The following is a 14,425-nucleotide window of genomic DNA, read 5'->3' as shown; positions in this document are numbered from 1 at the left end:
TCTGTTGCTACACAGTTTTGCCAGAATTCTATCAGATTGGGCAGTAGATGTTGATGCACCATTTTGCATTATGTTCAAAGTAGCTTCTGGAATGTGGTGACTTGCTGCAGTCTGATGCTGTCTTTTTAAACCGGTTGCTTTCTTTCTTTCCCCAGCTAGCTGTCTTGTTTGGAGGCATAATCTATGTATATATTAAACAGAACAACAAAAGTTATAATAGATGGCAGGGTCGGTAGTTTTCACATTTCTGTAATTTTTCAGATTAATACCCCCACAATTACCCAATCCTAACCCTAAAACCCAAAACCTAATCCTAACCCTAACACTAACCCTAACACTGACCCTAAACCCTAACCCTAACCCTAAAACCCTAACCCTGACCCTAAAATCGTAACACTAACCCTAATCCTAACCCTAACCGTAACTCTAAATCCTAACCTTAACCATAACCCTAAAATCGTAACCCTGACCCTAAAATCCCAACCCTAACACCCTACTGAAAATCGTGGTATATTTACAAAACATTGACGGCATAACTACAGAGTTGTACCCCCCGACTTTGGAAGGTTATAACTTTCAGAAAAATGAATATTTTTTTTAATGAAATTTTCTATGCATATATTATTTATTATTTAGATTCTGAATATACAAAAATTTTCGGTGAAAGTGTTTTGGGAGGGGGTGGGGGGAACAATTTTCGGAAATTCCACTTAAATTCCTTTTAACTTCCAGGAAAATGAATATTTTTTCGTGAAATTTTCTACAAATATACTTTGATGTATGTACATTTCAAGCATGTAGGAATTTTGAACGAAACAACTGCAGGTTATTTTTGAGAAGTGTTCCCCACTCGGTGGTGTTTCGGCGCAAGTTGTCCATATTTGTTTCATTTTTCTCTATTATGTGCTTATGTACATTCGTAGATTTCTAATGAAGTAATAGGCAGTGAAGAGAAGCTGTCATAAATTCCAAAGTAAACGTTTCTAGTAGAGAAGTAGAAGAGAACAGAAGCAAAAATAGGAATATACATGCACGGTTAAATATAGAAACTATAAAGGGCAGACTCAGCGCAGGCACCCTGTCCCTTCCCCAACAATTTTAAAATGTTAGCTTTCCAGAACTTTTTTTTTCAGTCTTGCAAAAACATGAAGATTAAGAATAAACAGAGAAAAAAGTACACAAATATATTTTACATACCTGTCGTATACGTCGGTTTTGTTTTTTTTCACTTTAAAGGTGGATTAATCCCAACAAAATAACATAAGTTTAGTCTCTGTTTCAGTACATGTTTGTGTTCTTCATTGATCTTATGTAAAATCTTGTATTAGTTAAGAATGTTTGTTTAAAAAGAAATATGTTATGTATATATGTATTTAAAATGTGTATTGCTCAGCAATTTGAGCAAAGAGGTGCTCAAATTGTCTAGTGGAGTACCTTTTCCGCCACATGAATTCTATTAAATACGTGGGAAACAACTCGGATGAGGTACCATGATGTTGCCGATATTTGCGCTTAGCATGCACCCACATTCCTTCTACATGATTTGTGTGTACACCTGTGGCTTCATCAACAAATGAAACAGTGGTTTACCGTTAAATGCAGGAACTCTTGCTGCTGCAAATTACGATAATGTGCCCATTCATCTGTGAAAATGATGCTCCCTGGACAGACATGTTGCCGGATAATGGATCCCAAGGAATCCATGGACCGGCTATTATCCGGGCATATAGATAAGAAGCAATTGGTGGGATTGTCCAATTCAACTCCACCCAACACCCAAGTGCCGTCATAGTGCACACCCCGCCGATACTTTCGGTGCATAAATTTAGACTCATCGATGGCAACCACGACATCAGGGCCGCCAATCATTAATGGATTATCAATTAGGTGTTGTGCCAGAATATCTCGGCAGAAATTGGCCCAATCCACCACAGTGGAACAACTCGCAATTTTTAGCTCATGCATAATTTTCTGCAAGGGTTCATCAATGGACCACTAATACAGAAAGAGCAGTATTGTTCTTAAAGGTAAATTACTATTTTGGAAAAACGATCCTTCTCTAATGGAAAAGCGTTTTTAACACTGTCAAGCAGTGCACTTCCAACTATACCTATCTTGAAGTCGCGGAAATTTCACAAACGAACAATTGTGGCCACAGTCACAGACATGAGCTTCTGCTAAAAGTCCATATGTTTTCAGCCATTCAATTAGATGGTCCTGGTCACGGCTGATTTCAAACAAATCTAATAAGCGAAACGGAGGACATTGCATGATATTCATCTTGAAACCTCCCAAAGTGGCAACAGAATAAATTTAATTTTAGTGTGATAATTTCCAAAGTGGTAACAAAATAAATTTTAGTGCGATCTCAGGTAGAGAATAAAATGAAAGTGAAAATTGTGATGTTTCAGGGTTTCCAGTCGGACAGTGTAGAGTAGAAATCTACGGATGCACATACACACATAATAGAGAAAAATGAAACAAATATAGATGACTTGCTCCGAAACACCACAGAGTGGGGAACACTTCTCAAAAATTGTCCCCCGCCCCTCCCAAAACACTTTCACTGAAAATTTTTGTATATTCGGAATCTACATAATAAATAATATTAGTATAGAAAATTTCATTAAAAAATATTCATTTTTCTGAAAATTATGACCTTCCAAAGTCGGGGGGTACAATTCTGTAGTTATGCCACATTGACAAACATGAGTTATATTTTATTGAATGATTGTGTGTACTTGCACGTGTATGCACTTGAGAGAGTGAGAGAGGAAGAGGGGGAAAAGGAATAGAGAACATGTGACATATGTGTATAAGAACGCCGTTACAGGTAGAAGGGAAGAAATATAAAAGTTGCTAGAAATAACAGCTAAATCTCCCTTAAATCACACAAAGTAAACAGAATTTTAAAAAATCTAATTACTGCACTGGAAAGTTCACATCGAGAAAATTCCATTGATGTAAACATTTTTATGATAAACTGGAAAATGTGGACTTGTATAAACTTTTAAAAAGGCTTCACACAGACACACAACTTCAGCTTTATATATTAAGATAAGATATTCTCATTTTAAAATCATCTTTGGCTAATTGTTGAGAAGATGTTGGTGTTGCCTTGGCAGAGGTTTGCACTCGCTGTGTGCTCTTGTTTGTATTTAAATTTCCTCTATCATCTCTATTTAATTTATTCATTTATTACTCTAATTCTATTTACCTACTCTGTCTTATCTCCAGTCAACCTGCAAAGCCCTCGCCCAAACGTATAAAAATACAAATCATCAGGAGTGGCTGTGTGGTAAGTAGCTTGCTTACCAACCACATAGTTCTGGGTTCAGTCCCACTGCGTGGCATCTTGGGCAAGTGTCTTCTAATATAGCCTTGGGCCGACCAAAGCCTTGTGAGTGGATTTGGTAGACGGAAACTGAAAGAAGCCCGTCGTATATATGTATATATATATGTGTGTGTGTATGTGTTTGTGTGTCTGTGTTTGTCCCCCTAGCATTGCTTGACAACCGATGCTGGTGTGTTTATGTCCCCGTCACTTAGCGGTTCGGCAAAAGAGACCGATAGAATAAGTACTAGGCTTACAAAGAATAAGTCCTGGGGTCGATTTGCTCGACTAAAGGCGGTGCTCCAGCATGGCCGCAGTCAAATGACTGAAACAAGTAAACGAGTAAAGAATAAAAGAGTATCATTCAGTCTGTTATAATGAATCCATAAATACACATATAAAACATCCAAGGGTATATCGTTTGTATCATTTGATACTTTCACCCGCACAATTTTCACTAAAAAAAAAAAAATATGGATTTTTTGTGTGGAATTAAGTACCCTGACCTCCTAATATACTGCAAACCCCTTATTTTTGCTTGGAAGAAAGGCGGGTGAGAAACCAAATCCCCCCAGCCTGGAATTATTGGAAATTTTTTTTTCTTCCATTGAATGAATTCTGGTGACCTAATATGTCACAAAATCCTTTTTTGGGTCCAGAAAACAGGGTGGGGTGAAAGCCTCGGAAATTTCACCCCCACACCCATTGGGAAGTACACCACACAATTTTCACTAAAAAAAAAAACTTAGATTTTTTGCATGGAATCAAGTTCCCTGACCTCCTAATATGCTGCAGACCCCTTATTTTGTTCGAAAAAAAAAAGCAGGGTGGGAAACCGGAGAGAGAGAGAGATCAGAAGCAAAGAGAGAGAGAGAGATCAGAAGCAAAGAGAGAGAGAGATCAGAAGCATAAGAAAGCAGCATTTGCTGAGCTGTCTCTTAAATATGATGATGTCTTGTCCCATCTGTGCATATAAATATGCTTGTATCTGAATTTTTTGAGGATGACAGAAAAGCTATTGAATTCTTTTGAAACCATGGTGTCCTGCCCACTACTGTGATATGTTCACGATGTTGGAATGAATGTGTGTACAGAGAAGACCAACATGTCTGGCAATGCAGAAAAAGTTACACTGTTGCCAAATCGAAAAACAACATCAGTGTGGCTATTCTGTATCGGACTTTCATGGGTCCTTTCTTCATCATGCACACATTCCTCTGTGGAAAATCGTTCCTTCATTAACGAATTTATTCATCATTCATGGAGCCATATCACAGTGATGGAAAACCTGGAATTATGTTCAACAAATACTGTGGACTGGAGATCTTTTTATTCTGAAGTCACAGAGGAACCATTAGGCAGTGAGTCAATTGAGGTCAAAATTGACGAGACTGTAATTGTCTGCCGGAAATACGGGAAGGGTCAAATTCTGAGCCAAGTTTGGTTGTTTGGTGGAACAGAGCGAACCAGTAAGTGTCGTTCTGTTGTGCCTCTTATTAATAAGAAGCATGACAAAGTGACACTGATTCCTCTGATCCAGGAATATATCAAACCTGCCTCATTATTTACAGTGATTCTTGGGCTACCTACAATGATCTAAGCAGTTAAGTACCACCATTATGTGGTAAACCATTCTGAAAATTTTATAGATCAAACACACACACATACACACACAAAAAATTGAACTTTGTGGAGGGATATAAAAGAGTGGATAAGAAGGCCAGATATTTGGTCAAAATATTTGCCTCAATACCTGGCCACATATTTATTTATCTCCTCAGAGAAAAATAAACCTCTTATACTCCACAAGAAATTTTTTCAAAAGTTAACCCAATTATACATCCCCCTCTCAGATCAGCCGCATTTTTCAACTAAATAAGCACAATTCCAAGGGTGGGGGTGAGGGCTAATGCAGATTCACACCTCCCCTAGAAAATTGCATTTTTCTGAAAAAGTTTATTTGGATTCTTAGGTTTTACATGTTGGAATAAATTTTTTCAGAAAAATGCATTCACGAAGGGGAGGTGCGAATCTGCATTAGCCCCATCCCAAAAATCTCATGACTTTAGAGGGTGCCTTGAATAGCTTTTCCATCATCCTCAAAAACTTAAAGGATGCGAAAAACAAAACTGACGTATATGACAAGTATGTAAAACATATTTCTGTACTTTCTCTGTTTATTTGTATAAATCATTGTTGCATGTGCACACACAAACACAAAAATTCTCCTGGTATTTGGCTGTTATTTTTAGCATATCGACATTGACAGCTTCAGTCAGTTTGGAGTGTTTCATAGAAAATTGGAAATTAAAAATTTTTTTTTCCATGTTCTTAATCTCCGTATTTTTCCATGTACATTGAAAACAAAAATTTTAAATTAATTCTATTATTCTGTAAAATACTATTTAATTAGTTTAAATGTACACAAATGCATAAAAATAATTTTTAATTCCATTAGACATTCTAAAATACTATTAAATTTCATTCAATTTTAAAAAAGGTAAAATCGGACAGAACTGATGGGATGACCTGATATATATAAATATATATATATTTCTTGGCACTGCTTCGCTGACAAAGATGAGGAAGGCTGTTGTCTACATTTTCTGCACACTTATTCATGGTTGATAAGGCCAATGTGGGATCGACATATCTGATTGCAGTGATGACAGGGGTATAGTTGTTCAAGGTCTGATGATGCAGCTGCATTATTTTTTCACCTCTGACATTCATTGTCAAGGGAGGTGGTGGAAGAGATCTCAATGGAGGAAGCAACATCGCTGATGGCGTGGCACCAAGTGATGTGGTTAACTGTTAGAATGACCACTCATGATAATCAGTATATATATATATATATATATATATATATAGGCACATGAGTGGCTGTGTCATAAAAAGTGTGCTTCCTAATCATGTGGTTCTGGGTTCAGCCCCACTGCCTTTCACCTTGGGCAAGTGTTTTGTATTATAATCTCGGGCCAACCAAAGCTTTGTGAGTGGATATAGTAGATCAAACCTGAAAGAAACTTACGTGTGTGTGTTTGTGTGTGTGTGTGTGCGAAGGCACATGGTTTAGAGGTTGAAGTGTAAGGTTATAAATTCGATTCTCAGGAGCGCATTGTGTTGTTGAGCAAGAAACTTGTTGCTCCAGTTCACTCAGCTGACAAAAATGAATTGTACTTGTAATTTGGATCCAGTAGAACCCTCTTCTTCTTAACTAACAAAGTGCCAGTGTCATTGTACACGTGTGTGCATGCGCGCGTGTGTGTATGAGTTGGTCTATCACTAGCGTTGGTTTGTTTATGTCCTCATAACTTAGTAGTTTGGCAAAAGAGACTGATAGAATATGTATCAGGTTTAAAAAGATTAAGTATTGATATCAATTTGTTTGACTAAACCCTTCAAGGTGGTGTCCCAGCAAGGCCACAGTTCAATGACTGAAACAGGTAAAAGAGAAAAGGTATATATAACTGGATGTTCCTTTGGGATAAGCCTACTTAGGGCCACAGACTAAATTTGTATTTAACATAAAGTTCCAAGGCATAGAACTTTATGCAAACTGATCACCCTCAAGCACAAGCTAAAAGCAGTCAGTGAAAAACTCAAACATCAGAAGAGAATAATCTAAAGAAAAATAATAAACAAAATATTTAATCAGAACCAAGCAGCAGTCTACAGAGACATGAGAGGAAAAGCAGTTAACATCATAGAAGCTCCTTCACAAGAAGACATAGACTCTTTCTGGAGGAAAATTTGGAGCAAAGACATGGAGTTTAACCAAGACGCTCTGTGGCTAGAAGAAATTTGAAGAAGTTATTGTTCCTGCATTACACCCAAGACATACAGCATTGGTGCTGATACCCTTGTGATTGTATTCCAGAAACTTCAGAATGGAAAAGTACCTGGAAGAGACTTGATTGTTGGATATTGGTATAAGAAGCTAAACTTCTACTAATCATATATTATCAACGTGTACCAGCAAGCTCTCAATGGGCATAGTAGCATACCTTGCTAGTTAGCTCTGGCAGAGAAAAAACTGATCCCCAAAAGCAGAACCAACCACATGGCAAAAAACTATAAAATATATACAGCATGTTTAAACCTCTTTCTCTAAGACCATTATGAAAGTAATAACATCATCACAGCAGAACAAGCAGCTGGGAAGAAGGAAGTCTGGAGATGTACCAAGCAATTGTTAATAAACAAAACTGGAATGTCAGAGGTGAAAGAGCATAGGCAGAACCTAGTTTCAATGTGGCTGGACTACAAGAAAGTCTTTGATTCTGTTCCCAACTCATTCATTCAAGAAGCCCTTCAACTTGCTTAAAGTTCCAGTAAGTATAGTCAAAGCCATAGCTGACCTGACTTCATTGTGGGCCACCATCTTGAAGTTAAATGTTAAGGAAGTCTGAAAGTTATCTCACTGGTTCATAAAGAAACAGAAATACCAAAATTACACAGTTTTTTTGTGGATGACTTGAAACTGTATACCAAGAATATGCTTAAGAAGAAAGGAGCCTTGATGTACAACATTCTCAAAGGATATACTATTGGGATAAATGTTATGATATGGTTGTGAAAAGAGGGAAAACTGTAAACCAGACTAGCAGCATTTCTGTCAATGACTTAACTGTTTCTCCTATATCTGATGAGGAATGTTATAGGTACGTAGGAGTGGATTAAAACATATCTTACAATGGCATCTATAATAAGACATGTGTCACTAAAAATTATTACAGCTGAATAAAGAAAATATGGATTCCAAAGATCTCTGCATTCAATAAAACAGAGGCCCACAATGTGTTTACAATGCCAGTACTCATGTTAACATTTGGGCTACTTGATTGGACACTTGATGAGATCGAAGCCATTGACTTGAAAACCTGGAAGATACTGACCAGCACACATAATTTCCACATCAACCTAAAATGAAACAAGGTGGCAGCAGCTTAACATCAATCCAGACTGCCTTTGAATGTCATATCATATCTCTTCAACAACATCTTTTAACCACCAAGTGTTGAAGTGCATCCTTTAACCAATTTTGCATACAAGAGGTTTGATAACATCATGATACTTGGAAAGCAGTTCTTTGAGCAGCATTTCTTGTCTGATAACTTTAAATATATGTCCAAAGAAGTCACATGACTCTACTGCAATGTATCATTAGATGAAAGAATGGGTATATATCAGTAGAAGACCATGCACGGATATGTTAGCAGATAGCTCTGGGATGATAGTAACATTGATAATCAGCGCAATCTATCACGGATCAACAACCAGATTACTAACTCCTACTTTGAAGGGTATGCATATGCAATCCAGGAGCAGGAAATACCAACCAAATACCTGATGCACAAAATGGACAGAGACACAAGAAAAGCAGCAAAATGTGATAACTGATGCAGACTTTGTGGAGTTAATACCAAAGATATCACCCACCTCATAAGCAGTTGTCTGAAAATGTCATCATGGTATTATTTTCCAATGAGACATGAAGTTGTAGCTAAGACACTATATAATGAGAACTGTTGGAAGGGTAACCCTGGGGTCAAAGAAATAAGAACCCACAGCATGGTAGAAGCCATAGTCACTCATAATAAGAAGGAGCACTGATGGAATGTCCCAGTGAAAACCACAATAAAATGTAAACATAATAGGCCTGACATAGTGATTTGGGACAGAGCAGAGAAACTGAACAATAGTTGAAATCAGTTGCCCAGCAGATGTTAACATAAGATTAAATATCAGCGAAAAAGAAAATACCTACACTAAACTATTGAAAAATCTACAGTTACTCTACCCAGATTACAAATTCAGGTTTATACCTGTAATTATTGGTGCACTGAGACATGTTACACACTGCCTAAGTACCAATCTTGTCAAAACCAGAAAGGAGAAAGCTGATTTGAAGACTACAGATCCATGCCATCCTAGAACTGTAAAAATCTGTAAAACTTTCCAGAAATTTAAGTATATATCTACATGTCTAAACATGCAACTATATGTATAAGAATACATACATAAAACAAAACATACAAATCTGCACTGACTTCAAATACTGCACATATATACACCAGCATGGCCACAGCTCTAAGCTGAAACTATAAACAAAACAAAACAAACATACGTGCAAAAAATACCCTGTTGATGTTGTTGAAATTCTATCTTGAAATAAAGCTGTGTAATAACACGCACACACGCAGTGCTATAATGTTATACACATAAAGAAATAAATCAAGTAGCATTTCAAAACAATTCATGAGAAAGACAATCACCACTCAATATGTATGCTTAAATAGTTGTAGAATTAAAAACAACCTGAAAGGAAAGATTAACCTAGTTGTGAACAACTTCAAATTTAATTCTGACAAAATTTTGTTGAAACTTCTAAAGATCATTATCTATTTTGAAAAACATATACTAATATCACTGAAGAGACAAAATCATCATGGCTAAATGTATAAGACTTCTTCAACCATCATGACTACAATCACTGTATACAATGGACCTACAATCTTAACAAAGATTTATATAAAGCATATATACCTCCAAAGGTTTGGTTTTATGCAAAGACTAAAAATTTTGTGAAACTCCAAACAGCCAGAATTAGATTTTCCCCAAAACATTTAAATAATTAAGCAAAATGTATCATTAGTTGGAAATGTCAAATTTAAAGCATGCTGACACTATTATAAAGCCAGTCATTGAAAATAACCATCCCACTTCCACTGATTGGCAGATGGAATGGTCAGCTAAGTCTAACAATAAACATGCTAACAATTTAGCTGAAATCCATATTTATATTGTACAAACAGAACACCAAAAACTTGTGGATGCCTTACAATTGATCTGGGATGATATTTTCAACAAGTCCACAACTTTAATTTGAATGACAGGCCAAACAACACCAGTATAAGTAAAGAACCCGATGAATTAGAATTAGAGGCAGTAAATGAAATTGCAAACCAATATCTGAAGACCACACAATCTGGAGGTATAAACCATTAATCTTCTGATCTATGTTTCAGCTGTACTAGAGTATTGCAATTAGCTTTTACTTGAGATTCAAGCTGAAAGCCTGAATCAGCATAGGCATGTAACTTAAAAAATAAAATTTTATTCCTATGCAAAAGTGTCTCACAGATTGTTATAGTTATGAAATGTAACACAGAGAACAACTTTACATGACATCAGGAAGACCTCAGAAAAAGAGAGGCAATTTAGTGATACATGATTCAAAAACCTAAACTTCAATCAGCACCAGCTGAAATAACTCACAGCTACAGCTGGAAAACTAAAATGTAAATATACAACATATAAATAGCAAATGCCCAATAGATTATTTGCCAGAGATCCAAAATCAGTTTATCACAGCTTCAATGTGAAAGGTTCAATCTCTGTGAAAGACACCCCAACAGCAGATCAGGTTTTGGTCTACCAGAGATCTATACAGGGAAACAAATGATGAATTCAACAAACAAGCTGTATGACTAAAAGAATTGGAACAGGACTACTACCTGCACGTCTGGACATGCAGGCAAAAGCAATATGAAATAGATGGTGAAATACTGGAAACAATTCTATAGAAAATGTCAAACAGGAAATCCCCAGGCCCAGACCTTATAACATTTTGCTGGTTGAAGAATTTCACCTTTTATCAGTGAGATCTCATATGGTTGTTTGGAAAAAGTATCAAGGGCAGACAAGAACTGCCCCACTAGTTATCAACTGCAACTGCTCTCCTCATTCCCCCAAAATAGCCAAACCACTCTTACTAAAAATTACCTCCCAATAGCCTGTCAGAACAACATGTACAAATTATACACAAGGTACATTAATCTGTTTTTGCAAGATCATTGTGCCACCAACAACATTATAATACCTGAGCAAGTTGGAGGAAAGAAAGAGGTGTGGGTCTATATACTACTGCTACTAATTAACAAAACGGTCCAGGAAAAATACAGTAAAAAATCATAGGAACTTAACTTAGTGTGGCTGGATTACCAGAAGGCTTTGATTAACATGGGTGGATTATCATGGCTTTACAGTTAGCTAAAGTCCCACAATCATTAGTGAGTACTATTGAATGCCTGATCAAGACTTGGTACACTACTTTACTCCTTAAGAATGATAAGGATCAAATTGAGTTGAATAACATTCATCTTCTCATTATATCCACTATCATACATGCTCATGAAACATAGCAACCATAGAAATGGATACAGAAGTACCTCCCATCTTTTTGTTGACAACCTGAAACTGTACGGGCCAAATATCAGGCACATAAAAAACAACTGGATCTCATAATCCAATTTTCCACAAACATTGGAATGAAATTCAGAGAGTCCAAATGTGCATTTCTGACAATAAAACATGTTAAAGTTGTGTCCTTCTCTGAAAACCTAAGAATGAATGGCTTGATGATACAACCTCTACAGTCAAGTGACAATTATATGTATCTTCAACAAAATGAGAATGTGCCTGTCCTCGCACCTATATTTGGCCTTCTGAACTGGTCACTGGAAGAACTCATTGAACTAGATGTTCGAATTTGCCTGCTGCTCAGTGTTATTGCAAACTTCAACATCAGTGGAGATGTAAACAGACTATACTTTCTGTTGTGGCAAGAGTACGACAACCTCTGCTAGATTTAAATACAGCTTTTTCACTTACTTAAAAACAGGCTTCAGTCTTTTTACATAGATGCTAAAATGCATTTGAAGAAATAAAAAAATTCTAATTGCAGATTTGTTTCTAGCGCATTTTGATCCTGAAATGGACATTGTTTTAACATCTGATGCTTTGGAGTATGGAATAAGAGCAGTTTTGCTACACAAGCATAAAGATAGAAGTACGAAACCAGTGATTCATGTTTCACATGCACTGATAGCAGCAGAGAAAAAATACAGTCAGATAGGAAAAGAAGCCCTATCAATTATCTTTGCTGTAAAAAATTTCACAGGTTTCTACATGGTAGAAGTTTTCTACTACTAGCAGATCATCAACTATTGCTATCAATTTATGAGTCAAAGAAAGGGTTACCTACCCATGCAGCAAATCAACTACAACATTGGGGTATAATATTACTAAATAACAATTTCAAAATGCAGTATATTCCATTGGAAGAAATTGGTCATGCGAACTGTTTATCAAGAATAATTCCCTAAAATACCATGATAGCTGCACTGCAGGCAGAAAATGAAATAAAAAGTATTATGACCAGTGTTATCCAAGAACTGCCAGTGACTGCATAGGATATAAGAATGAAATCTGTAGGCGATAAGTATATTACAAAAATGAAAGAAGCTTTAAAAAATAAGTGGAATAAAAATACAAATTCCACTAGTTTCTCAATATGCAATGAGATTCTGATGTATGCGCAAAGAGTTGTAGTACTGACTATATTACAAAAACATATTACACCCAGTAATGTCAAGGATGAAAGCTCTGATGAGGAGCTACATTTATTGGCTGATTATGGACTGGGATACCAAAAATTTGGTGAGAACTTGTTGAGGTTGTACCCTCACAGTCAAAGCTCTGCCAGTAAAATATCAGTTGTGACCAGAGACTGAGAACCCATGGTCTAGGTTACATATTGACTATGCCGGACTGGTGAATGGCGCTTACTATCTAATCATGGCAGACAGCTGTACAAAGTGGCCAGAGGTATGCAGGTGCAATAGACCAACCACTAAGGCAACTATGAAGTTCCTATATGAATCGTGGTTGACAGGGCTATTAGACAAAAGAATAGGCTTTGCATAAATATTTTTAAAATTGCCAAAAAAAAGTTCATAGTGATACCTATTATTATTGGTATAACTGTTAATTTATAATCTAGTGTAGAAGCTGGAGGTTTTGAAACAGTCAGATAAGTTTGTTTTGTTTTTTTCCCATTTAAATTAATCCTTATTTTCATCTTCAGTTTTAACAAACCAGTCAATAATATATTCTCCTTCATTGTTCACAATTTTTTGCCAATGTTCCAGTAGCTTGTCACTATGTTGATGGTAGAAACCATCAGGTCTTGACTCAAAGAAATAATTGAGTTGTGTTTTCAGGTCCACATTATTGTTGAACAAAAAATCCTGCAGACTGTTGGAGACCAACCAAAAAAGGTGATAATCTGAAGGTGCTATATCAGGAGAATATAGTGGGTGCAGTAGAACTTTCCAACCACAGTTTTGAATAACATTTTTGCTTAAATTAGTAACAAAGGGGAAAGTGTTGTTGTATGAAGCATGCTATGTCACATATCAAGGCATTTCAATGGGATTATTTTGTTGAGCTGGTGCATTTGCTGCATGTAAAGCTCTGCTTTGTCTATGTGGTTGTTTTCAAGCATTTCTTAGTGGATTAGACCTTTCCAATCCCCACAAACATTGATCATTGTTTTGTGTTGATGCAGTTCTGGCTTGGCTTGGCTTAAGGTGTTGCTTGCTTGTTGGGACACAACCATTCTTTTCTCTGTTTTATATTGATGTAAAAACACCATTTTTTTATTGCTGGTAATAAGGTAGTAAAAAAATCCCTATGTCCATGAGTAGTCAGGTGTTGGACAAGCAAAGTGGCATTGATTGAGTGGTGCTGAAGTTTGTCTCTTTTGTTCAGAGCATGTGGTACTCATATACCAAGTTTTGACCCTTACCAGTCAAGTGAAGGTGATTGGCAATAGTTTTAGGAGAGCTTCCCACCTGTAAGGTCAATTCCTTAGTGGATTGGCAAGGTAGTTCAATCGATCCTCATTAAACTGAAGCTGGACTGTGGGGAATCTGTGAAGTTAAATTTCTCCTCCTCGAAGTGTGAAAACCATTTATGTGCAGTTCTTTCAGCAAGAGCACAAATGTCTCAGTTTTGGCAGCTTTGGAGCCTCAGTTGCAATAGAAAAGAAGCAGATGTTGAAAATGCTCATTCCCCCCCCCCCTTTTTGTACTTGATACTATATCACCATATGTCTGAAAAAAAAGGCTCCGTCCCTCAAAATTTCAGGTCTTGTGCTTAGAGTAGAAAAGAATATCTATCTATCTTCTTCTTCTTCTTCCTTAACTTTCTCCCCCCTATTCTTACATGTATCCATCCTCTTGA

The 14,425-nt window shown here is 36.6% G+C and overlaps 1 protein-coding gene and 1 pseudogene across 17 annotated transcripts in view; both read left to right on the top strand.

Annotated features, from left to right (window-relative positions):
• The window catches only part of LOC106880092 (telomerase Cajal body protein 1), a 148,480-nt gene that overhangs the window by 53,507 nt on the left and 80,548 nt on the right, over positions 1–14,425 (top strand). The window lies entirely within an intron of this gene.
• Positions 2,685–14,258, top strand: LOC149131806 (uncharacterized; annotated as a pseudogene). Its single transcript, XR_016245212.1, has one exon. The product of XR_016245212.1 is annotated as an uncharacterized LOC149131806 (transcript).

The sequence above is a fragment of the Octopus bimaculoides genome, chromosome 19, assembly GCF_046866305.1.
Source record: "Octopus bimaculoides isolate indiv1 chromosome 19, ASM4686630v1, whole genome shotgun sequence".
NCBI classification, from domain to species: domain Eukaryota; kingdom Metazoa; phylum Mollusca; class Cephalopoda; order Octopoda; family Octopodidae; genus Octopus; species Octopus bimaculoides.
This window is presented reverse-complemented; position numbering and strand designations above follow the sequence as displayed.